Raw genomic sequence first — 25,841 nt, forward strand, 5'->3', positions numbered from 1 at the left:
CAGTGGCAAATGCTTTTAATTTAGCTAAACGTGAGGTGCCACATTTTGGAAAGGCAAATCAGAGCAGGACTTATCCCCTTAATGGCAAGGTTCTGGGGAGTGTAGCTGAACAAAAAGATGTTCAAGTGCAGGTTATTTGAAAGTGGATTCGCAGTTAGATAACAAAGTGAAGAAGGCCTTTGCTATGCTTTTCTTTATTGGACAGATCATTGAGTGTAGGATTTGGGATTTGTTGTGGCATTAGACAATAGACAATAGATGCAGGAGTAGGCCATTCTGCCCTTCGAGCCTGCACCACCATTCAATATGATCATGGCTGATCATCCTTAATCAGTATCCTGTTCCTGCCTTATCTCCAAAACCCTTGATTCCACAATCCTTGAGAGCTCTATCCAACTCTTTCTTAAATAAATCCAGAGACTGGGCCTCCACTGCCCTCTGGGGCAGAACATTCCACACAGCCCCACTCTCTGGGTGAAGAAGTTTCTCCTCATTTCTGTCTGAAATGGTCTTCCCCGTATTTTTAAGCTGTGTCCTCTGGTTTGGCACTCACCCATCAGTGGAAACATATTTCCTGTCCCCAGAGTGTCCAATCCTTTAATAATCTTATATGTCTCAATCAGATCCTCTCTCAGTCTTCTAAACTCAAGGATATACAAGCCCAGTCACTCCAGTCTTTCAGTGTAAGGTAATCCCGCCATTCCAGGAATTGACCTCGTGAACCTACGCTGCACTCCCTCAATAGCCAGAATGTCTTTCCTCAAATTTGGAGACCAGAACTGCACACAGTACTCCAGGTGTGGTCTCACCAGGGCCCTGTACAGCTGCAGACGAACCTCTTTGCTTCTATACTCAATCCCTCTTGTTATGAAGGCCAGCATGCTATTAGCCTTCTTCACTACCTTCTGTACCTGCATGCTTTCCTTCATTGGTGTACAAGAACACCCAGATCTCTCTCTCTGTACTATCCCTTTACCTAAATAAAGGTAATAAAGGACATTGGTTACGTCATCTTTGGAGCATTGCGTACAATTCTGATCTCCCTCCTATCTGAAGGATGTGAAAATTGAAAGGGTTCAGAAAAGATTTACAAGGGTGTTGCTAAGATTGGAGGATTTCACGTGCAGCGAGATGCTGAATAGGCTGGGACTGTCTTCCTTGGAGCGTAGGAGGCTGAAGTTTATAAAATCATGAGGTTTATGGATAGGATAAATAGACAAGATCTTTTCCTTGGGTGGAGGAACCCAGAACTAGAGGGCAGAGGTTTAGGGTGAGAGGGGAAAAAATATAAGGGACCCAAGAAGTAGGTGTTTCATGTAGAGGGTGGTGCATGCATGGGATGAGGTACCGGAGAAATTGGTGGAGGATGGTACAATTACAACATTTACAAGGCATCTGGATGGGTATATGAATAGGGTTTAGAGGGTTTAAAGGGTTATGGGCTAAGTGCTGGCAAATTGGACAACATTAGGTTAGGATATCAGGCCCTTCCTGAAGAAGGGCTCATGCCCGAAACGTCGACTCTCCTGCTCCTTGGATGCTGCCTGACCTGCTGCGCTTTTCCAGCAACACATTTTCAGCTCTGATCTCAAGCATTTGCAGTCCTCACTTTCTCCTATCACGTCATTATGGGCAAGTTGGACTGAAGGGTCTGTTTCCGTGCTGTATATCCCTATGACTCTCTCAATCTATTTGCCTTATAGTGAAATAATCTGTAGTTTGGGTGTCCTCAAAGATCGTCCATCCGGTTCACCGCTGCTCCAGCCTTGTGACTGTACATTAGTCAGAAGGAAAGAGGTCAGCAGCGAACACAGCCTCTACTCCCCTGCACATCTGCTGTTGCTCGCTTCCACTTTTATTTAGCCGTGACTAGCTATCGCCGCCTATATTTCTCCCCGTGATCCCTTCATACTCCTGCTCTGTCCACGTTTTCTCTCTTTATGTTTCTCTCTCTCTCTCTCTCAGGGTTCCTACCAAGCACAAAGAGTGAAAAGCAGGCAGTTCCACCTCATTGATAGCCGCAGTTGAATATTTGTCTTTCAGCACACAGCGTCATACAGACCGACAGCCCAGATTCAAGGTAATTTGCGAAAAGAAAACAACAGTGTGGAGATGGAGGAAAAATAAGAAGCAATTAGATTACTTACAGTGTGGAAACAGGCCCTTCGGCCCAACAAGTCCACACCGACCCGCCGAAACGCAACCCACCCATACCCTTACATTTACCCCTTACCTAACACTACGGGCAATTCAGCCAATTCACCTGACCCGCCCATCTTTGGACTGTGGAGCACCCGGAGGAAACCCACGCAGACACGGGGAGAACGTGCAAACTCCATACAGTCGCCTGAGTCGGGAATTGAACCCGGGTCTCAGGCGCTGTGAGGCAGCAGTGCTAACCACTGTGCCACCGTGCCGCCCACAAATGTGGAGTAATAGAGCAAATTAGATTAGATTACTTACAGTGTGGAAACAGGCCCTTCGGCCCAACAAGTCCACACCGATCCGCCGAAGCGCAACCCACCCGTACCCCTACACCCTACAATTATTTTTCTATAATTGCAAATATAGTGGCTAACAGATGGTGAAGGAGCACTTGGTAATAACTTAGAAAGGACAATAGCCAAATACCTGAACGCAGGGGATATGGGAGGAAATGGATAGAGAGGAGCCAGGGTTCTAACTGGATAGTTCTTTCATAGAACAGAGACATGGAAGATGATTGAATTGGGCTTCGTCTGTCCAAAATGAATGCATGACCAAATGTCCCTATGAGAAAGTAGTCTTTTTTTTCTTTGTGAGTGCAATATTCTTAATCTGTTGGAAAAAGATACCATTAGTTACTTATGAAACTTTGCAAATGATAACAGAAATTACTTTCTATGATGACATGTCATGACTGTGCAATGATAACGCAATAAATATTGCAAAGACGGTTAACGTGGCAAATTTAAATGGACAAATTAATGCAGAATGTCGCCGTCAGAAGGCTCGCTACCCATGCTGGTTAACTGTGCCAGAAACATAAACCCGCTGGTGCGTTACTTCGGCATTAATCAGAATGCGAGACATTTTGAATTCCATTAACACTTGGTCAACACAAGAGGCCCTCCCATAGGTGTAGGCTTTCAAAGCTTCTGAGATAAAAGTTCTGAGAAGACCGAAAAGACATGCAGTAAGTGTCTTTTCCTTTACTCTCTGGAGCAAGGATTCATTAAAGTTAACATAGTATCCATCTTAAATTTTGATCTGTATCAGACAGATACAGATTTTAGTTAGACCTCCAAGAAGAACTGTGAGAGATACCGTCCAGGAGACACCATCAGGGAGAGACCTGGATCTCAACGGGGAATCGAAAAAAGGAAATCCAATGAAAGGATTGTTGCACTGAATCAGGCTACTAAAGGTCACAGTGTGCAATGCCAGAAAGCAAGATCAAGGAGCCTGCACTCAGTCCCAAAAATTGTTCTGCTCATGCATCAATGGGAGAAGCTTCCGACTATTCAACTACAGAGGTCATTGCATTTGGTGACTTCACTTTTCCAAACTGTTCACCTCAGAAATAACAATCTTCTTCCCAGAACATATCTGATCACAGTGTCACACCTTCTAACTGAACAGAAACCCGTTACCTTTGAATAGTGGTTGCTTGGAAACCACTGAATCTCTTATACACTAATATCACAATAGCACTCTCAAAGTACCTGTATTGTAAACCACGTGGCCCTCACCCAAAACTGGCCTTACTTTTATCTTATAAGTATCTGCTGAGCTGTACGTACTTTTATACAATTGTACCAGAATTTTGTCAATAACTATTACACTTTACTAACTAACTTCAAGCAACAGTTTGCTAATAACATGATCATTATCTTGTTAGGATTTAAAGCTTTGCTGCTATTCGTTATTTTATAATTGAAATATCAGAAGAAAGTAATTAGAGTTGAGTGAACAGCACAAACTTGTAGGTAACCGAACAAGCTGCAGATATGTCTGTTGTAATCATTATTGATGGAATCTTTCATTCTTCCTCTTCTGCATGCCTTTTAGTTGGACAATGGAAATGTTAGTCTTTCAATTGTTCGTAGACATTTTATTTGTGTCATAAAGTATTGTGGGGTTATCGAAATAATAAGAGTTCGAAATAGTCAATTCAGCGTTTTATTGGGCCCATTCTGGACTCTGGAGAACAATCCACCTTCTGGATCAGTGGTGTTGGAAGAGCACAACAGTTCAGGTAGCATCTAAAATGCAGCAAAATCGACGTTTCGGGCAAAAGCCCTTCATCAAATGCGAGCTGGCGTTTGGCCTCAGCAGTGTAAAGGTTGGTGCGCCAAACTACTACCGCGCCTCCCTTGTCTGCCGGTATGATGGTGAGGTTGGGGTTGGAGCGGAGGGAGTGGAGGGCTGCACGTTCCGAGGGTGAGAGGTTGGAGTGGGTAAGAGGGGTGGACAGGTTGAGGCGGTTAATGCTGCGGCGGCAGTTGGATATAAAGAGATTGAGGGCGGGTAAGAGGCCAGCACAGGGTGCCCAGGTGGATGGGGTGTGTTGGAGGTGAGAGAAGGGGTCGTCAGAGGGTGGGCGAGAGTCTTGGTTGAAAAAGTAGGCACGGAGGCGAAGGCGGCGGAAGAATTGTTCAATGTCTCACCGCGTGTAAAACTCGTTAATCTGAGGGCATAGGTGAATGAAGGTGAGGCCTCTGCTGAGGACTGATCTTTCATCCTCAGAGAGGGGGAGGTTTGGAGGAATGGTGAAAACACGGCAGGAGATTCCCCCCCAGACGTGATCGACGATGCCTTCCACCGCATCTCCTTCACTTCCTGCTCCTCCGCCCTTGAACCCCGCCCCTCCAACCGCCACCAGGACAGAATCCCACTGGTCCTCACCTACCACCCCACCAACCTCCGTATACAGCGTATCATCCGCCATCATTTCCGCCACCTCCAAACGGACCCCACCACCAGGGATATATTTCCCTCCCCTCCCCTATCAGCGTTCCAAAAAGACCACTCCCTCTGTGACTCCCTCCAGGTCCACACCCCCCACCAACCCAACCTCCACTCCCGGCACCTTTCCCTGCAACCGCAAGAAATGCAAAACTTGTGCCCACATCTCCTCCCTTACTTCTCTCCAAGGCACCAAGGGATCCTTCCATATCTGCCACAAATTCACCTGCACCTCCACACACATCATCTATTGCATCCGCTGCACCCAATGTGGCCTCCTCTATATTGGGGAGACAGGCCGCCTACTTGCGGAATGCTTCAGAGAACACCTCTGGGACACCCGGACCAACCAACCCAACCACCCCGTGGCTCAACACTTTAACTCCTCCTCCCACTCCACCAAGGACATGCAAGGTCCTTGGACTCCTCCATCCCCAGAACATAACAACACGACGGTTGGAGGAAGAGTGCTTCATCTTCCACCTGGGAATCCTCCAACCTCAAGGGATGAACTCAGATTTCTCCAGTTTCCTCATTTCCCCTCCACCCACCTTGTCTCAGTCCCAACCCTCGAACTCAGCACCGCCCTCCTAACCTGCAATCTTCTTCCTGACCCCACCCCACTCCGGCCTATCACCCTCACCTTGATCTCTTTCCACCTATCACATCTCCATTGCCCCTCCCCCAAGTCCCTCCTCCCTACCTTTTATCTTAGCCTGCTGGACACACCTTCCTCATTCCTGATGAAGGGCTTATGCCCCAAACGTCGAATTTCCTGTTCCTTGGATGCTGCCTGACCTGCTGCGCTTTTCTAGCAACACATTTTCAGCTCTGATCTCCAGCATCTGCAGACCTCACTTTCTCCACACACACACACACACACACACAGACAAAGACCCACAGGCACGCATATATTTTGTGGGGTGAATTTGTACTTGCAGGATTGCATTGTATTATGCTCAAAAACTGCATGCATTCATGTAGAACTCTGAGCTCAAAAACTGCATGAATTTATGTAAAACTCCGTTATCTCACTTTTTAGATTAGAATCAATCTAAACATCATGGCATAGACAGAGAACACAGGGGGTCAACACCTTCAACATATTGTCTAGCGATCACCATTGTTAACAGCTAACCCGAGAATGCAACTTTTTAAAAAAAAGTTTTGTGATTTACACATGAAAGAAGTGAAGCTACCACTGTATTCTAACAGATGAAAGGCTTAACAGACAGTCAATTTTTCAATGTATAATTTCAATTACATCACACTGTAAATTTTTGCTATGAATTCTGTGTTAGGATTGAGCCCTCCACTATCACCTGAGGAAGGAGCGTCGCTTCGAAAGCTAGTGTGCTTCCAATTAAACCTATTAGACTATAACCTGGTGTTATGTTATTTTTAACTTTGTACACCCCAGTCCAACAATGGCATCTCCAAACCGTTCAACTAAGTTCTTCAGAGGCTTGCAGAGTGATGTAAAAATTTAGAGTATTTGAAAAATATGAAACATTGGCTCTGTCCTATATACTACTTAATCATTGGATATTCTAAGACTGATTTCTATTTTTCAGATCCGCGGGGCTCCTTTCTTCAGCACTTATCGTATCAAATCACAGAGAAGAACACGGCGACCCTGGTGTGTTTGGTGAGCGGTTTTAACCTGGGCGCAGTGGAGATTGAGTGGACGGTAGATGGCAGTGTCGGGAATGGGCCGGGGTGTGGGGGAAGTGACGGTGTGGAACCCAGTCGGATCCAGCAGGAGACAGCCAATACGCTCAGTGTGAGCAGCTATCTGACCCTGACAGCCCTAAGTGGAACTCACACGAGCTTTACTCTGTGCGGTTAAAAACGAGGCTTTAGCAAACACTCTTCGAATAGATATCATGAAGTCTAGCTGTGTTTGATTCAAATATCTCATGTATTGATTTTTTTTATGCGAGCTTCAATTTTTATTTAAAATTAAACATGTTGTAAAGTATACCATATCAAACGCGACAGTTTGCAGTTTGTTAGTTGAGTCTCGCTCTCTGCACTTTACAGTGTTCATGCTGACTTGGTCAACACATCGACGTGCAAATACTGGCAGAAATCTCGGAAACAAAAGCAAGTCCACACAAGCTGTTTATGGGCTTTGCAGCAGACCGATGGCCACCTCTGATCTCAACCCCTTCGTTAAAAAAAATAAAATACATCTTTTAAAGCCGTTTTATCCTTGCTACACCACAACCTTGCAAAATTCCAATTCTTTTCTTAAACCATATTTTTGGCATTATACCTTTCTGTTGTTACTCTTTTATATTTGCATATTTTTCCTGTTGCCTTCCTTCCTTATTTCCTACTTTCTTATTCTGGTTTATAACTGCATTAAGAATGCAAGCAAAACTGGTAGCGATGCTGTAGTACTTGATTTACAGCATACGTTTTTTTTCATCTCGAGTGGGCGTTTCTGTTATCCGTCCACTGATCCTGACAATTGAGGACGAATTGGTCCTGCAGAATTTAAAGATTTGTCCCAATCTCAATGTTAACTTATTCAAAGCCGACAAAGGATTCACACATTAAAGGGCATTTCGAGTTAATACTTCAAGGTTATGGTTACAAATCTATGTTGCAACAAGTGTTATCTCTGTAGCAACTGAACCAACTCACATAGTTGTCATGGCTACCCTAGTATTTGTTTACATATTTTCCAAATTCTACATTGGATTAGTTCCAGCTTCAATTTGTCTTCCCAATTCCTCACAATGGGGGTTGGCCCATGGGAGATTAGTCCAGGAATAGCTGGTCAGGTATCTACTACATAAAACCAGCTGGCTGTTTGAAAGCTGCTAGCTGACACTGTCACAGTAACCAAGCATAAACAAACATGCGCCTCCCCTCCCTCCATGTGTTGCAATGGCGCCTTGCTATTGCCTCTAGACACTTGATCCGAAAATCCAGGGAATGCTCTGTGAACCTGGTTTTGATAGCATGACAGATGGTGGGTTTTAAAAAAAAATTTGGAGTTAAATACCGCATGATGACTGTTTGGATTTCTTAGGTAAGAATACTACCGTCCTTATCTGCTTGATCTGCGTCCAGTTTGAGACAATGTAGATTTTCCTTTCATAGTTAATCAATAATGTTTGCTTTGAAGTAGGTGCTTTTAATGTCAACTCATTGATAACAACATTATATATTTTTTATTTCACATGATCTCAGATGTGAGCTGTACATTTGAAATTCACCTTGACAAAAGTAAAATCTCGATGTATTGTTAGTCCATGTTGTTTTCAGACTGATTTCCAAAAGAGTAATTGCTGCATTAATTTCTGCACTTCACAAAATCCGTAAAAGCGTTCAAAAAATTGTAAAATGTAAAATGAAGGCAGACCTGTTCATGTCTAAAGGAGAATAATTCAAATACAAAAAGGTAATGCTAAACATATTTGAACGCTGAGTTGGCCCATTCTTGGAGTAATGTGCATTCAATTAACATTGGTCTTGAAATACGAAGCACAGCCGTATGCAGCCTCTGCCAGGCACTGCTTTCCTGGAGTTTGTGTCGGGTTGTCAGCTTTTCAACGCCATACACCGAAAAATAAGGGTTTGTCTCACAACCTTGAGCATGGCATTTTCTGCGAACATGCCACTGTATCCAGCTAATGATGTGAACAGTGAGAATAAATGCAAATAAAGTGAAACAGCCTCACGCCTCACATAAAAAGCTTGCAGCTTTGCAGCATTTAATTCATATGCACCACTTTGCCGACTGTTCTGCGTATGTAAAAACTTTATCAAAGAAGCATTAAGTGATCTATGTGTACAGGCAGATAGCCACAATCATTCACTGACAGAGGCTGTGTAGATAATCACCACCCTGAGGGTTCACATCATAGGATGACCCTCAGCATTCGGAATGTATCTATAATATCAAGTGGTCATATTGCCGACTTTTTAAAATGCATTTTGTTGTATTTAAGGAAACAGGCCAATAATTAATTTAACAATCAGAGCAAACTTAAAGCAAGGCAGGGTCTCTAATTTTCCAGGGCTGTTGATTAGGCTGTGGATCCAGGGCCCCAAATGTTGCAATTGATCGCTTGCATGTTGCTTTGCAAATTCTGGCAAAAGAACAAACGCTCAACGATATCAGCAGATGGACCTTCCAAACTCAAAATGTTCGCATTAGAGATATTCCGCCCTTTTCTTCCGCAAGGCGAACGCTGTGTGGCGACTTGATAAAAGTTTTCAAAATCATGAGGTGTGCGGGCAGAACTAATACCGAGAAAGACTCTCACTTGCAAAAATATCGACAAACCATAGGGCACCATCCTAAACCAGTCAAAGAAAATGATCTAACTATTCTCATCCCATTTCCCAGTATGCGGCCTGTAACCTTAAATGCCTTGGTATCTAAATACTTCTTAAATCTTGAGACGTTTTCGGTTTCTAGCACTCTCACAGGCAGTGAGTTCCAGATTCCCATCGCGCTCAGAATGAAAAAGAAATTCTCAGATTTCTCTAAATCTCCTGCCTCTTACCATGCTTGAAGTGTACTGTCTGGGTGTCTGCGGGAATAAGTTCGATTAAGACATTCAAAGGACATTATTTGATTATTTAAATAGAAGGACTGAGCAGGGAAAACGTGGTAAGGAAATGGCAAGCATGAAGTCAAAATGCCCAGACAGCCAAAGGCGGACACCATGGGTCGAATGGCTTTCTCCCGCGCCATTCCTATGCTGCCAGTCTACAGTATATGAAATATTATTCAGATAATTTTCATGTCAATACACAATATGGTGAAAATTGTTGCAATTCCTTCTTGATTTTTACAATCGGTCACACACAACTCATTTACTCGTTACATTTGACATTAGACATTTGACAAAAGTCGCATGCATTCCTATTTTATTGTACCAAAACCAGACAGAGTTATAACACCATTGATTTAACAATCCATTGGTCCAAGATAATTTTCTGCCAACAGGGCTCAAATCGTGGTGCTCTGCAGAAACTCCAAGGGTTCCAGCAATAGCATGTCCCAAGTCCATAGTGCTCTCATTAGAACAAAGAAAGAAGGAAAATCATCTGCAAGCTTTCCTCCAAGTGAATTCAGGGCTACACATGCAAGCTGTAGGGAAATGTGATAGTGATTGTGCAATGTTCTAAGTTAGACTTTCCTCGAAAATTATGCAAAAATAGCTGACCAATAAGTTGACTAAGAGCCACTCTAAGATGGGAGTGTTTTGGTGCCCGATGGTGTCTTGATTCCACTGGTAAGGGCAGTGAGTGCCTTTTGGTAATCATGGGCAATTCTGTGTAAATCAAAATCAACAAGCAGTGAGTGTTGCTTTCTTTTCAGTTGACAGTCTTATTCTACTGACATAAATGAATATTTTTGATGATGATCCTTACACAAAAATTAATATTTCTCTGCTTCCTTAATTCAGTGCTCCTGAAGTGGAATCAGAAGTAACAATTTGAAATACTATATGTTTCGTTTGATCTTGTGTACTATCTTTTTTCTGCTGGCTGCTTAATGTGTTGGGACCGTCAATTAGTTGTATCATGCATTGCCTTTTTACCTGGCTTCCTCCAGTATGATGCTGAAGTATAAAGTTTTAACTGTCTTTACAAAGCTCTGCTCTCTAATTTCTATCTGGCACAGCATCCTACACTGTTTTCATTGGATTCACGTTGTTGATCACTTCTCTGCGCACACAGTGATCCAGGAAGCTTTCGTGCTCCGATCACCAGAAATTTCCTGGAGCTACTTTCAACTCCACATTTCTAAGATGTTCAGAAGAAGCTGGACCACAACGGATTAATATAGTCCTGTCAGTTAAACACCATCATCGTGCAATTTATGCAAGAGTACTTAGGGCCCAGAGAAATTCACGATTCACATTCCATAGTCTTGATAAGACGACAATTCTGTTACTACAACCCCTATGCTCTTTCCCAATTTAACAATCATACACTTAATTGGCAGTGTCTGTACATTAACGCAAAAAAAGCAGTACTTTCTAGATTACATAATATTATGTCCGTTGTGCAGGGGCAACAATGACAGAGTTATAACACCATTGACTTAACAATCCACAGGCCCAAGATAATTTTCTGCCAACAGAAAAAGGTATCTTGTTGTGGAATTCCAATTCAATTGGTAAAGTCTGGACTTGAAAATATCATTGATAGTTGGTAATACATATCTATTACAGTAATATCCTCCAGGGAAGGAAAACCTATCTGGGTTGACCTACTTGTGAAACCAGATCTATGGAAATGTAGTTAGCTCTCAGCAACCAAATGAAATAGCTGAGCAAACGATTAGGGATGGACAACAAATGTTGGCTTTGCTAGTGATGTTCTCTTCCCAATTAATAAAATAGGTGACTAAGATGTACAAAATTGTCATCAGGTTCACTACAGCCTTGAATGCCCGATCTTTCTGAAGTTCATAGTTAAGGCTTCCTCCCACAGTCTAAAAATGTGCAGGTGAGGTGAATTGGCCATGCTAAATTGCCCATAGTATTTGGTGAAGGGGTAAATGTAGGGGAATGGGTTTGGGTGGGTTGCGCTTCGGCGGGTCGGTGTGGACCTGTTGGGCCGAAGGGCCTGTTTCCACACTGTAAATAATCTAATCTAATCTAATCTAATCTAAACATCTGATTTGCATCTCAAACGTAGCAGCATGTCACCTCCTTATCTGTCAGCAGGAAGGCGGTGATGATCTCGAGCTGTAATAAGCTATTCCGCCATTAGGTGGTGATATTGTATCACATAAGTTTGTCAAGTAGAAAATCACGCAACACCAGGTTATAGTCTAACAAGTTTAATTGGCAGCACACTTTGTCAAGTAGGACTGTGTGAACGATCTTTGAAAGTCCTGCTGCAAAATACATGACGTTTACAATATAAAAACTACTTAAATAGCACAATTGTATTAAGATTATCTATAATTCTTTGCTTAAGTCCTTTGATGTTTCATGAATTATCCATAACTCCATTGCTTAAATTTGGTCCGTGAAATCTCAACGGTATTCAAAACCTGTGTTAGACCACATCACACTGAATCAATAAGATGAGACATTAGAACTATCTTGCGTATTTAACAATTCATAATTTTATATCGTAGGTTACAGACTTTCGATGTTAAGCGCCCAATGTGATCTTTTCATCTCTACACATGCTCTCTTATTATTACTGCTTCATTAATGTGTGCAGCCAGCTTGGATTTTGATATTAAACATTGCCCCATATTGCTGTCTCTATCCACAGACATCATCCTACTTTTTAACGAGAACACGTTGGACAACTGCACAGAGCAGAAACAGAGATCCATCTTCACATCGAGGATCCCTCCTCCGTATTCTGTGTACTACGACCTTGCTAAGTGGGATAGATAACTGAGCTGTTATGAGTCATTATGAGTCAGTAGCAAAATTGTACCCAACCACCATCTTTAACTGCTAGTCCAGCATATCCCGAACTCAACCATTGCCAAAAATCCTGTTTGAATGCAGAATGTGGAAAGCCATGCCCAGAACAACACCACACAAGTATAAAATTTAATTAGCAGCCCAGCGAAGTTTCAACACAGAAGTCCCTGCATACCAACCAGCAGAAACAGCATGCGATGGACCAAGAATGGATCAGATCCAAGTTCTGCAGTCAATTGTGAATGGTAGTGGACTGTTGTGCAATTCAGTGGGTGGGAAGTCTGCAAATATTCTCAATCTTATTGATGAAGAAGCCAGGCACATCTGTGTAAAAGACAAGGTTGAAGTATTTGCACCAGTCTTCAGTCAGAAGTGCCATGTTGATAATCTACCATGGACTCCTTCAAAGGTTCCCAGCGTCACAGATCGCAGTCTTCAACCTCTTCAATTCACCCCACGTGATATTAAGAAATGATTGATGGTACTAGATACTGAAAAAAGCTATTGGTCCTGACAACATTCCGGCGATAATACAGGAGACTTGTGCTCCTGGGCTAGCTTGCACTGACTCAAGCAACGTGGAAAATCGCCTAATCCACAGGCAAATAAGCATGACGAATCCAACACAGCCAAGCACCGCCGAAACAATCTATTCTCAGTCATCAGAAAAGTGATAGAAAGAATCATCGACAGTATTAGCAAAGAATACCTGATTTGCATTAAGCTTCATATTGACTCTTGGTTTCTGTAGGATTCCTACAGCGCAATAGTGTCTCTACTTTTAAGACAGGAGGCTTGGGTTTAAGTTCCATTTACTCCAGAGATATATAATAGCATCTATGGAGAGATAAATTAGAAAACATTAAAAATGATTGGTTTCAGTTCGTCAGGGCCACTTAGACACTGACCTTATTGTCGAGTCAAAAACATGTCCAGGAGAGCTAGTCATGAGGGGAAGTCAGAATAAGTATCTCTGACATTGCGGCAACATTTTGTCCAGTCCTCCAATAAATATGGCGTTAGGCAGAAAACTCTTAGCAATCAATAATCTGAATTTCAGACATCTCTGCAGGAGTTCCTCAGAGTAGTGCTGTAGGCCCAACCATCTTCTATTACTTCAGTAATGACTTAACTTCCATTATGAAGCTGGAAGTGTGCATGTTCAATGACAATTTTACAATGTTCAACACGCGATTCACGACTTGTCAAATACTGAAGTAATAGGTGTCCATATGTAGCAAGATCCAAACGATAAGCAGCCAGGTGATAAGTGGCAAATGGCATCCACAGAGCAGAAGTGCCAGGAAGTGACATTTCCCACTTAATCAGCAATCTGGCGAATGTCGGTTGACTAGAAACTGAACTGGGCACACTGTGGCTATAAAAATAACACAGAAACTCGGATTTTTGCACTAAATAACTAATCTCCTAATTCCCAAAATCTGCCAATCATGGACAAAGTACGAGGCAGGTATTGATGGAATGCTGCCCATTAGTGTGGATAAATGAAGGCTAAATAACATTCCAGAAGCTCTACACCATCCAGGAAAAGCAACTTGCTTGTCTGACGTTTCATTCAGTATTTCCAACATGCACTCACCTCACCACAGATGATCAGGGACAGCATTGTGCATCAACTGCAAGATGCACTGCAGTAACTCAGTCCACTGCAGTCAGCGCCTCGCAGAACAGATATCTTGATCACATAGAAGGTTAAGGCCAGCATATGTATGAGTGTATCACCATTTGAAAGATTTCCTCTATGTCAAATCCAATCCTAACTTGGAATTACTTGCTGCTCTATAAAAATCCTGAACTCCCTTTCCAATAACACCATGATTATAAAAGTACACATGAAGAACTGCAGAAATGCAAACATTTTATCCCTGTTCAGTAAAACAAATGCACCTGACATCTACAGATCAGGAAAACGTTTGGAGAGACCAATTTAACATAAAATTGTAAGACACGTTGTGAAATCCGGATTCATAGGTGAAATCCAACAAGGATTCTTTAAAGGAAAATTATATTTAACAAACTTGATTCAGTGAAACGCTGAAGAATGCCTCTGAACAGTAAGTATTTGATGTTTTGAAACTGGAGTTATGAACATACCGATTCATAGAGCACTACATATAAGCGTTAGCTAGGTTAACTCAATTGGATTACAGGGACACTATTGAATATGTAACTACGTGACAGAAATCAGAGAACAATGGCGAGTGGTTTTTCTCAGGCTTACGTTAGTATGTGCTGCTCTAACTCCAGAAATAAGTGATGAGGCAGTTGTTCTCCTGTCCTAATGGACTGTTGACGTGGATATGCAGGCATTTTAAAAGAAAATAGTTACAGACAACAATAACTCAGAATGTTAGCAAATCTTGAGGAAAACGATCACACTGGATACAGACAAATGATCGGGCACATGGCAAATGAAATTTAACAAGGTGAGGAGAGAAGGACTTTTGATAGAAATTATGAAAAAATGAATGTAAATGTAACTGAATGACTTCCAACTATCCAGCTTTTAGTACGATCAGTCTTGAACCAACTTCGCTTTCCTGCATATGTATAAATAAAACCTACTGAAGTAACTTGTTCTTCGCCTGGACCTCATTGCTAATTTCTCAGTTGACACCCTCCGTTTTTGCTTTCCTTTATGCTCTTCGGGGGCTTCTGAAATACAAGCATAGCACCATCCAAGCCTCATTTCCAGTTGTGCTGCATCTTTTGTTTCGCTGAATTCAATCATTCTTGTGCAATAGTCTAGGACTTTGATGTATTGTTTCTCTTTTTTTTAAAAGAAAGCAGATTGCAATGCGCTTATGCAAATCCAATTTGAGCCTGGGCTCCCTGTTGGCCGATATCACGTGGTTATTGATTTGCATGAATCATTAAAATTCAGTAATTTTCCTGGTTTGCAGATACTTAATTGAGGGACTGGAAAGATCCCAGCAACACGTTCTTGCCCCAAGCACTAGAACCTTCACCATGTCTGAATGGGTTGGATTTCTCGCCGCACTGATGCTCTGTCTCCATAGTAAGTAAACATGTTAATCGGCTCTATGGCTGCTTTTTACGTTGCTTCTTGTTTGTGTTGTTACACTTGAGTTTAACGGCCGTGAACGAAAAAAAATATTCGTTTTTCCAACGTGATTGACCTATGACTTATTGCTTCACCAGGTACGTACGGGGATCCTGCGCTGACTCAACCAGGATCCATCTCAACATCCCCGGGGGAAACCGTGAAGATCACTTGTACCATGTCCGGAGGCAGCATCGGTAGCTACTACGCGAGCTGGTACTGGCAGAAACCCGGCAGTGCGCCGGTGTTGGTTTGGGACGAGACCAGCGAAACTGCCTCTGGAATCCCAGACCGATTTACCGGGTCTGTGGACTCATCGAGTAACAAGATGCATTTAACCATCACCAACGTGCAGTCGGACGACGCCGCCGACTATTACTGCGCTGTAGGAGATAGCGAAATATTGACATTTGGAAAAGGAACCAAATTGAACCTGAGCGGTAAGTAAACTATCGGTCAACTCAACACTAGGAAAATCACCGAATCGAAAACTCCAGTGCCGAGTCACGGTTGGTGATTGTACCTCGACAGGCAAAGCGCCGCACCAAACATTCAGTACAGTAATTACAATTTTCGCGCGACGCCGTTTCCATTCCACTGAAAGCAGCACCGCGATATAAACGCCGACCCGAGTGTGAGACGGCGGAAGGACAGTGTGGCGTTTTGCTGCAACTCCCTCTCATTTGTCTCGAAGCAGCGAAAACCACACAGTCCAAGATTTTCAGGTTTTTTTTCGCACTGGGCTCAGCAGTTTGATCAACTTTGATCAACGTTGATCCTTTTTCTGCGTTAACGCACACACAGGCAGGGTTATTGTTTTCTTAGTAAATCATAGGACCAGTTGCGCCTACTCGCTTAATTGTTTGGCCATGTTTCAGGATGGGTTTTTCAGGTCATTATCCTTGTGTTTGCGCACGTGCTGCTGCATGTGTAGTTAGTTTCAGTGATGTGGTGTTAAAAACAGAAAATGCAGATAATCAAACACTGTGTAATATCATTATTTAGCGGCACAGAGTGAAATGGGCTTAGACACAATATAAAAGAGAAAGGCGTCCTTTCGCTATACTTGTTCTTTCTTCAAACGCATCTCAGGAGGAGGAATATTTATCGTAAAATACTTTGCGCTTTGAAAATGTTTTAGAAAACTGTTGAATAATCCCGCGTGACACTGTCCGCTTCAGTGTCAGAATATTCAAATATACTCCAGATCGTACAGGAGTTGTGGTAAAGGGAACGTTAACACTTGACTGATCCCTCTCAATTTCAACGTGTACATTTTACCGTTGTAGAGGGCAGCACGGTGGCTCAGTGGTTAGCACTGCTGCCTCACAGCACTGGGGTCTCAGGTTCGATTCCAACCTTGGACAACTGTCTGTGTGGAGTTTGCACATTCTGCCCGTGTCGCATGGGTTTCCTCCGGGTGCTCCGGTTTCCTCCCACAGTCCAAAGATGTGCAGGTCAGGTGAATTGGCCATGCTAAATTGCCCAGAGTGTTAGGTGCATTAGTTCGACGGAAGTGGGACTGGATGGGATACTCTTCGGAGGGTCGGTGTGGGGCCGAAGGGTCTGTTTCCACATGTAGGAAATCTTAAAAAAAAGGAGAATCTCTCAGAATGTGACTGGATTGTTTATTCGAGACGGGTAACTCTGGTGCTGGGTATACGCGCTGATGTGCCTAACTTTGGAACTTCTAGATCAAGAATTGAAATAAGCACTATTTTAATCTTCAGATTATATAAACCGTTTCACACCGTGTTTGCAGCTCACGGTCGTCGGCGCGGACGATTAGTTAAAAATAGAAGAAATTGTAACAATCCTGCTTTGAGATTGTTACAACGACGCTGCATTTTATTTATAGTATCATGAGAATAATTCTATTTAATCAGAAGAAAGAGAATAAAGAAGTTGCTCAACATTACAAGATATACAAGCTTGAACGCAGGAGTGGTGTAGGGCTGGGGAGGTCGGAGAGGGACGGTGGGGGAGTGAGGGCGAGTGTAGTGGCAGTGATTAGATGAGCGCAGATGGTGCCCAAAGAGAGAGCAGCTCAAGGAATTAAGATTGGTATAGCATGTAACAGAACCTCAGGACAGGCCAGTGGCTGTCAATGTATACTGTTGAAGTGCAATCATTTCTGTAGTTTAAAAACCGCGAGGCCATTCACCAGTAAATAGCGCTGCGATAACGAGCCGTTGTCTTTAGCGATATTTTTGGCCAGAGGCATTTGTGTTTGCATTTCGACGACAGTGATGGATTCTGTTTATTCAATAACGACACAATTGGCTCCAATGTTATCAAATATTTGTTGGAAACGCATTCGTTTTGTTGAAACAGTATCTCCTAACACTGATGACACGGATGTCTCCGATTCTGGCATTTCGAATGCGATGGGAGAGCCCTCTGTGATTTTTCAGTGTTGCCACTGACAGGGGTAGGAGTGGGAAAGATGCAATCGATCTGAGCCGTAGGGATAGTAACTAAACAGAAATACAGCTATCAACCTAAACAGCCCACTCTCAAACACAGCCTAAAGCAAGAATTAAGAATAAGACCAGATTGGTGGCAATGGCGTGTATGGAATACATGTCCCAAAATGTTGTTTTGACAGCAGTGATTCCAGATTTTATAACAAATTCTGATTTGCCACTTTAATTTTGTGTCTAATCATCGGTTCCTGGGAGACTACGACAGGCAAAAAAATTGCAGATGCAGAAAATCTGAAACAAAAAGCAGAGAGTGTTGGAGAAACTCTGGCATTTCCTATAAAGAGAAAAGCAGAATTGACGTTTGTAGTTCAATGACTTCACAGGACTTTCTCTCTACAGACAATGGCAGACCTGCCGTGCTTCCCCAATGCTCTGTCGTGTCGAGATTTTATATAAGTTTCGTTTTAAATGTTTTCACTTGAGAGAATCTTCATTTGGTATCTCACAGTTGTCAAAAATGAAAACATCTTCTCGGGTAATATCTTCCCGACAGCTGCAGATCACAGGCTCCAGTTTAATTTACATCAAATTACTCCATTCTCTTAACCATCTCGCAGCTTCAGAGTGACATCGAATTTTAAGAGATTTTAAGAAAGTAAAATATTAATTGCAGTTTTATTACAATTTCATTTATTGCTACTTTACAGAGCCACGGAGACCCACAGTTTCCCTGCTTCCGCCTTCATCGGTTCAAATCACGGAAAAGAACACGGCGACCCTGGTGTGTTTGGTGAGCGGTTTTAACCCGGGAGCTGTGGAAATCGAGTGGTCGATAGATGGCAGTGTCAGGGGGGATAATGTTGAGACCAGTCGGATCCAACAGGAGACGGACAACACGTTCAGTGTGAGCAGTTATCTGACCCTGTCAGCCTCAGAATGGAACTTACACGAACTTTACTCCTGTGGGGTTAAACACGAGACTCTGACAAATCCACTCCAGGGAACTATTGCGAGATCCAACTGCATCTGACAGAAGATTGTCAGAAGATAAATGTTGTGCATTTATCCCCCTTATTAGAGAAGCTTCTTGAAAACTAAGTTCCCAAATTAGCTATTACATGTTCAATTTTAAACGGAACATTTCTAACAAACGCAATAGTTCAAATTGTCGGCTGCGTCCTACTTTCTGTAGTTTAAAGAGCGTTCACCCTGAAATCATCAATGTTTCAATGTAACGTTGCAAATATAGCTTTGTAATAAAATTTGTGTCCCATGATCTCAGATGCGGTTATTCATTTCTGTCCGACATCACTGGGGCCGCTTAGAGCAACATGCTGAGTATGTAAAAAGCCAAATTAATGGTTTATGCTTATTTGGACACATACGGTAGGTTAGTTAGAATTTATGAAATTAATCATACAACTTTAAAAAGATAGACCTCGCTAACTCATATCGGTATGGGAATGAGCGGCACTTCATGCGTATGCTAAAATCAAAAGCACATTGTGAAAGTACTAATGCATCTGGATTTACAAATTTAGAGTAAACGTTACACCTGCCTTTTCTTTTGGGGACCTAATTCTGCAGTGCAGTTTCTGACGTTGCACGACAGTTTCTTTTTTTCCGAAATAGTCCAACAACTTTAATCCTTGCTCATCATAGTTATTTTGACATGGGTGCCAAAATATTTTGTGAAACATAGCTGCAGATTTCATGGGGCTTTTTATCATAAACCAACTCACTTAAGAAACACGCTTTTAAAATCCTACTTCAGAGTAATCTTGAACTCGGTGCAATATCTATTCCTCTATGTTGTCTATTTTTGGAATGACTGAACAATTGAACATTATCACAAATATAAAAAGGTAAGTTGCTAAAACGATCTGAAGTTTATTTCAGAAGGTATTGCTTACAACGAATATTTCATAGATTGAATGCTTATGCGCTCATTTAAGGTACCATAAAACATAACTTATAATAAGAACCTGGGAAGTGATAGACCTGGAACATCAAAAAGTCAATTTGCACAATGGGTGGAGGCAGAGTGAGGCTGTTTAAATAAACTCCGCCATCTGCAGGTATCTAAGGGAAGCAGTTGGCAATTGGTTGAGAGGCAGGAGAGTGCCAACAAAGAGTAAGGATTCATTTCCTCATCGCCTGGGTGGGGAACTGGATTCTGGGAGCAACAAGTTCCAACGCAACCGCTTTTTATAACATATACTAAAGACTTAGATGAAAGGGAAGGGAGATGTATATAAAAGTTTGCAGATGACACAATGCTAAGTGTAACAGTGAGTTACATGACATCCTTAATGAAATCCCGTAGAGAATCTAAATGCCTAAAATATTGACAGCAAATTATCGCAGTGACAAATTATGCGTCCACACTGAACTTGACAGTAACAGAAACGGATATTTTACTCAATCCTTAGGCGTTCGGCATTGTGGATTAGTGAACAGATTTAGGTGTTCACGTGAAAAAGGAATGAAAACCAGAGCATTATTGTAGTAAGACATGGAAAAGACACGTATAATACTTGCTACAATAAGACTGGAAATAATGTTCCTCCAGTACAGAGTCGTAGTCATACCATATCTGTTGTGGTACGCTTAGTTTTTGGCACCAAAATGCGTAATAGATACATTGGCCTTTGAAGGGGTAGAATATAAATTCTTCAAGATGATACTCTGATTTTAAACGTTTAATTGTCTTATCAAATTTCTGATATGTATTTTGTATTCACTTAAATTTGAAGATGGAAAATTGGTCAGGTAAAGTTGTTGGAAACAATTAACAAAACACAGGTATAAACAAAAAAAAAACTGCTGGAGCAGATGATGCAAAAGAAAACTAGCGCAGTATTAAAATTTAACACGATTACCAGTGAAATCAGGAAGAAACCCTTCATAAACTAGGTTAAAAATCAGGCAGCGTCTCGAAAGCTAGTGCTTCCAAATAAAACGATTGGACTGTAACTTGGTGTTGTGTGATTTTTAACTTGGTCCACCCCAGTCTAACACCGGCAACTCCAAATCTTCACAAACTTGCACATTGCTTTCAACAGTGATGCGTAATCTTCAAAGATAATCGGTGAATAGAAATTACCAAGATTGTCATTGCTATATCTTTGTGAGGTAAGGGTAGCCAGAAACCCCGAGCTCAACTTCCACCTGCTCCAGAAGTATGAAGAACACCTCTGACCAGATAAATGATAAAACACCAATCAGAAAATATAGAGCAAAGATGAGCCAAGGAAGAAAAGCTACAGATTAAACATAATCAATCGAATAACGAACGCCTGGTTTAATTGCTATAACAGGATAACGGCGCATTCTATATAATGACAATAATCGGTGTTGATCTGACTTGAAATGTGTGCGTCCTCGAAATGCGAATATTGCTTTCAATCACAACAAACTATATTGTATTAAAGCAATAGGCTGAGGTCATGGGCTCGAGTTCCACCGTTGCATATGGTGGAATTTGAATTCGATTAATAATGAAAATCTGGAATTGAAAGCAGGCTAATCTCATGACATCAATGAAGTCGTCACCGAATATATTTTTCTAAATTACTTCATTTATTAATGTCCTTTACGGATGGTAGCTCTGCTATCCTGAACAGGTCTGGGCCACATGTGATTCCACATCTACATAAATAGTTAACTTTTAAATGCCATCTAAAATGTTCTAATAAGTAGTTCGGATGCAAATGATCCCTACAAAGTCTGCTAAAAGGAGTGAAACTGGACTGAGCTCCCAGCAATTATCCCGGCGCGAGAACCGGTAACAACGTACACCACAAAATTCCTTAATAATATGTTTTATTCATTCACGGGCATAGGCGTTGCTGATTGGGCCAGCATTCCTCGCTCATTCCTCGTGGCTCTCGTGAAAGTCTTAATGAGCTGCCTTCTTGAACTGCTGTAGCCCATCAACTATTTGTAGACCACGATGTTATGAGGGAGGAACTTCCAGGATTTTGAACCAGTTACAGTGAATGAATAACACTGGTTTTCCAAGTCAGGTTTGTGAATTGCTTTGAGAAGAGCTTGCAGCTGGTGGTTGAAATGACTCCACGAAAACCGATATCCTGTCACTAAGCCACCCTTTATTTATACGTACATGATACTGACCTAGCTAGCTCAGAGCCGGCTTCTGGAGTACCCAGAACACTTGACGCTCCTGTTAAGATCTGTCAACCAGGATTCCCTGATTAGACGAGGATAACAGCCCCAGTGAGGGAACTCAAATTCTATGAGGTTTACCTGGCTTAACTCGTTCCAATCACTACAATGGTATTCTCATGCATTTGCAGCCCTTGTTCTTCTGGATGGAAGTGATAAACCAGAAGTTGGACGAAAAGCTGTACAGGCCCAGGTTCTGAGGAAGGGTCACCAGACCTGAGACGTTAACTCTGATTTCTCTTCACACTTGCCGCCACCTGAGCTTTTCCAGCAATTTCTGCTTTTGTTTCTGTTTTGCATCATCTGCAGTTCTTTTGGTTTTTAGATCCTGGATTTGGAAACTGCTGTCATAGGAGCTTTGGCGAATTTGTCCAGTGCATCTTGCAGATAGTGGACACTGCTGCTACTAATTGTTGGTTGTGGAGTGAATGAATATTTTGGACGTGGTACCAATCAATCGGATTGTTTGATCTGGTTGGTATTAAGACATTTGAATGTTGTTGGAGCTGCACTCGTCCAGGCAAATGTGAAGTACTTTTAATCACATTTCTGGTTAAAACCTTGCAGAAGATGAGCGAAAAGGATTTGGGGCGTCAGGAGACGAGTTCTGCCACGGTATTCCTGGACTCTGACCTATTCTTACAACCATTGCATTTATATTACAAGTTCAAATGTATTTCTGATCAATAATATCCACCAGGATGTTGAAAGTGTGGGATTCTATGATGATAACGCCAGTGAATGTTAAAGGGTGATGGTTGTAACTTCTCATTTTGGAGATGGTCCCTGCCGAATACTTGCCAGCCAAGAATTAACAAAATTTTACAGCCAGTTTAATTATAGCTAACAAATATTTCCCAGGTCTTGTTGCATTTGGATATGGAATGCTGCAATATCTGTAGAACTGTAAATGGTGCAGATTATTGTTTAATCGTCAGTGAACATTCTGACATCTGATTTTATGAAGGTGGGAGGATCATTGATGAAGCAGCTGAGAATGGTTAGGCCTCGGACACTTCCCTAAAGGACTCCTTCAGAGATGTCCTGGATATGTGATAAATGACATCTAACAAGCACAACCACTTTCCTGTGTGCTAGGCCAGATTCCGACAAGTGATGCAAATTTTCCTCTAACTCCCATTGTGATAATGCTGCTCCTTCAACAAGGCTATGTTGTCTTTTTTATCAGGAGGTCGTAAAAACACAGTTTCCAAAAAGTAGAGTTTTACAGCTACTTTGATTATAGCAAACAAATACTGCCTCAGGCAAAAGGCTTTCAAATTTTTGAAAAAAAACTTACACATGAAAGAGGAGTGGCCACTTCTCCTGGCTCTTCTTGACTCTGGTTTGGGTTGTCTGCAAGCAGTAGAATTGAAAAAGCTGCTGGACCCAAAGAAGGAGCTATAAGCTGACCCTCCTCTCTCTCTGACATCTCTCCTGTAAGACCGTGTGTTTGATTATACCTTTTGTGTCAAGAGCTGTTTATGGGGATTGTTGCAAATGTTTGAAGCAACAGCAATAAGTTGGGCTTATCTGCTGGGTTTTCCAGTGTGTTAAATTATTCAGGATTCTGTTCTCTTCTGTTTGCGTTTCATTTGGTAACCTTGAAGTGGAATTAACAGACAACCTGTTTGATCAGATCGTGTTGACAAACCAGGAGCAGGTAAGTGACACACCAGGTATCTTTAGCTCAGATAAATTTACTGAGTTACAGCAGAAAGATGAAAATTTAAAGCAATTGCATCAAATGTCACACACAGAAAAATAATCTGAATGTATCCCTGAATGTCATGCTCTTAAAAATGATGTCTTAATTAGGAAATGCAGACCATCACGTCTTCAGGCAGATGGGAAATGGGCAGACGTTCATCAAGTTGTATTGCCAGTGGGTTATAGAACAGAGGTGTCGCAAGTTGTGCACGAGCTAACACTAGAGGGCCATTTACGAGTGAGCAAAGCTCAAGCTACAATGCAAACGCATTTTTACTGGCCTGGACTGAACAATGGTATAGTTGAATTTTGTCAGATATGTCATACATGGCAGGTAATTGGAAAACCACAGGCAATAATAAAACACGTGCACTTAATATCTATTCCTGAATTTGAGGAACTTTTTACAAGAGTCTTAATTGATTACCTACCTAAAACAAAACGTGGGATCCAGCATTTGTTCACAATAATGGATGGATTCACTAGAATTCCAAGGGCTGTTCCATTCTACAATATCACAGCTAAAAGGATTGTAGAGGAATTAATTAAAAACTTTCATGAGATAAGGACTTCCAACAGAGATACAATCAAAGCAACGGTTAAACCTACATCAAAATTATTCAAGGAAATTATGGACAGCTGAGGAAAAAAAAATTCAAATCTGCTATGCACAAACCAGAGTAGCAGGCAGTGCTAGAAAGATGGCATCAGACACTAAATGCCATGTTGAGGGTTATAGTCAGGACTATCCAGATAATTGGGATAAGGGAATTTCGTTGGTACCTTTTGTGAACAGAGACGCATGAAAAAAATCAATGAAATTCAGTTTTTGGGCATGAAGTAAGAAGACCACCAAAATCGATCAAAATCGAGAAATTGGTACGCTAGAATTCAGAGACCACATATTTGGGCTGCGTTTCAAATTTTAGGAATGATTAAGTGGAGTGGGGGAGTTGGCTTGACAGCATTTAAAAGAATCACAGCATACAATGAAACAGAAAGCAGACAGAAAACAAAAACTCACAATTTTGTTATTGTGAATGAGGTGTTAATGTTGCTTCCAGTGATAGGTGAACCTTTACAAGCAAAATTTAATTGATCTTATCAAGTCAAAGGGAAGTCAGTGACATGAGCTACTTCATAAGGACTCCGGGCGGAACGAACTCTCAGAGAGTGTACCATGTGATTGTGCTCAAAAGGTATTTTGGCAGGGAAGGAAAGCCAAAAGAAATTGTTATTGGTTACAACACGGAGAGCAAAAACAACTTCAAAGGATTCTGAATAGTACATTCCTCAAATTTGACAATGAAGAAGTTGTCAAAAATTGGGATAAATTATTGAGTTACCTTCCACAGGAAAATCGGAATTACCTAAAAGAGATTTTACTATCACATGAGGAGGCATGTGGAAATAAGCTGGGATACACTAACCTAATTATGCATGATATAGATATAGGAGATGCTGTCCCGATTAAGCATCATCCTGATAGACATATTCTTTAAAGTTAGCACAGGTTCAAAAGGAACGCATGCTCCAAGACAACATAATCAATGTGATTTACAGTGACTGGATTTCACCCATAGCAATGATGCTGAACCCAGATGGAACCTAACGGTTCTGTGTGGACTATTGCAAAATGAATGAAGTTACACAAGCTGATGTCTGTAAAATTCCACGTTTGGAAGACTGTGTTGAAAAGGTAGGACAAGCAACTAAATTGCACTTACTCAAAGGATACTGGCAGGCACCTTTGTTTGAAAAAGTGAAGGCAAGTTTGGTTTTCATAACGCTGAATGGATTGTATCAGTTTAAAGTCATGCCATTTGGCGTGAAAAGATGTGCCAGACATATTTCGGAGACTAACCAATAAGGTTACTGTTGGATTACCCTACATGTTGATGACCTGGTGATTTTTAATCACACATGGAAGAAACAATTGCAACATTTATCATCATTTTTTGATGCACTTTGGAAGGCAGGCTTGGTGATAAACCTGGCTAAAAGTGAATTTGCCAAGCAAAAGTCACCTTCCTGTATGGTGTTATTGGACATGGATAA

General features: G+C 41.7%; 1 pseudogene; it reads left to right on the plus strand.

Annotated features, from left to right (window-relative positions):
• The first annotated feature begins 15,365 nt into the window (after positions 1-15,365).
• Positions 15,366-25,841, plus strand: part of LOC132827239 (uncharacterized) — a 42,814-nt pseudogene continuing 32,338 nt past the window's right edge.

This window comes from Hemiscyllium ocellatum, chromosome 24 (genome assembly GCF_020745735.1).
Source record: "Hemiscyllium ocellatum isolate sHemOce1 chromosome 24, sHemOce1.pat.X.cur, whole genome shotgun sequence".
Classification (NCBI taxonomy): Eukaryota; Metazoa; Chordata; class Chondrichthyes; order Orectolobiformes; family Hemiscylliidae; genus Hemiscyllium; species Hemiscyllium ocellatum.